Below are 1,761 nucleotides of genomic sequence, written 5' to 3' on the forward strand. Positions count from 1 at the left end.
GGGCCCCGACCTGCGGTCGACTCCGTGGGAGTCCAGCGACATAGCCATTACGCTAACTGCTGGTTCCCATTTCTAATTTTTTTTGAAACAATATTGCTCAGTTTTTTTTTTTTTTGAGAGTTTTTTGCTATAGGGCACATATGCTCGCCAGAAAGTCAGAGAGACAGAAAGTGAGAAATCGCCTCCTCCAGGGGAGATGGGCACACCACAATCCCATCTCCATTCTCCTTTAGGAATAATGGGCACGCATGCACACACGCCTAGCGTGCGTTTAAGCCACTGGGTCCGGGACTCGAACCACGGTCCACTACATGGGAGTTCAGCGACATAGCCATTACACCAACTGCGGGTCTGCTCAATTTTATTTCTCTTTGTGTGAATTTATCTCATAGCTTGATGGAATTTTCTATAATTGATAGACATGTTATCATTTTTGAAAGGAAATAGGTTGAAAAAGTAAATCAGACCTAAAGCTTTGAGGGGAAAATTACCATCTAGTATATTCTCAGATTTTAGTCTACTTTTTCTTTTCTTTTTAAGGTTTTTGCTATAGGATGTGTATGCTCACAGAGATAGACAGAGACAGTGAGAGCGGAAGTGAGAAATCATCCCCTCAAGGGATAGTCACTCCGAAATCCCTTCTCCTCCATTCTCCTGGGATTTTGGGCATGCATGCACAAGTGCCCTGTGTGATTTTCAAACTGCCTGGTCTGGGACTCAAACTGTGGCCAACCATGTGGGAATCCAGTGCCTTAACCACTAAGCCACCTGCTGGTCTCTACCTTTGATTTTCTTCTTTGACAGCATTTTTATGATTTAAGATGTCTGAGGGAAGGAACCATTTGCATTCTGGGAATTTTAAAAAGACCTAGTAATAGGCAACCCTAAGATGTGGTCTCTGTAGAGATTACACTAGGATGCTATTCTTTATACTTTTTGTGTTCTTCATGGTTTAAAACGTTCTTTAACTTTTAGTGCTGAGAAGAAGTCAAGCATATCAGATTTGAGTTTAAAGACTGCACTATTTAACTTTTTCCTAGTAATGTTTAAACGGTTTGAGTCTCAAGTTCAGCATGGAAAGAGCATAAAAATTTACGCAAAACACACATTTTTTGAGGGTGATAAATGCTCTGTTTAATCAAATACATTTTCTTTCTTGTCTTCCAAGTCTTTTAAACTTTAAAAGGCCTGTTTAAGCAGTTCGTAAATAAATCTATACCTAATTCTGCTCTCTAGATACTTATGAAGAAATGTGGAAAAGTCATTATTTATGAAACAATTACACAAGACTTACACTTCATAGGCTGCCAAGCTCCGAAACACAGGTACACAGAAAATACACATTCAAAATTCATGTTCATGGTAACGTGCGAAAGAAGTTTCAAAATGTAACCTTTTTCTTCCCTCCTCCCCCCTGCAAACCAATAAAACCAGTTCGGTACTCGGACTGATGCTTATTTTTTAAAAAACCTAACGTCCTGCTAGTTGCTCTAGGATAACCCTTCTCCCCCCGACCCTACCCCACCCCTTGCCCGCACACCCATTTAGACTGGTAAACCCATTTTGATTTTATTTCAAAGATTTTTTTTTTTTTTAAGCGAAGGCAGGGGACGGCGAGGGTTGCTAAATTTATCTTCTTCCCCAGCCACCGGGATGAAGAAAACACATTTACTGCGGGCGGGGGTCTGAGGGCCTGCAAACAACGCGAGCCGGCGCCTCGGCCAGGACCGGCGAGGACGGGCGGTAGGTGTCCGGGGAGGC

General features: G+C 42.2%; 1 protein-coding gene across 1 annotated transcript in view; it reads left to right on the forward strand.

Moving 5' to 3' along the window:
* Positions 1-962: 962 nt before the first annotated feature.
* Positions 963-1,761, forward strand: part of LOC102485889 (zinc finger X-chromosomal protein) — a gene marked incomplete at its 3' end in the record, with an annotated part of 62,641 nt that continues 61,842 nt past the window's right edge. The window contains 2 exon segments of the mRNA XM_027767746.1: positions 963-1,552; positions 1,646-1,743.

This window comes from Tupaia chinensis, unplaced genomic scaffold (genome assembly GCF_000334495.1).
Source record: "Tupaia chinensis unplaced genomic scaffold, TupChi_1.0 Scaffold144569_1, whole genome shotgun sequence".
Lineage (NCBI taxonomy): Eukaryota > Metazoa > Chordata > Mammalia > Scandentia > Tupaiidae > Tupaia > Tupaia belangeri.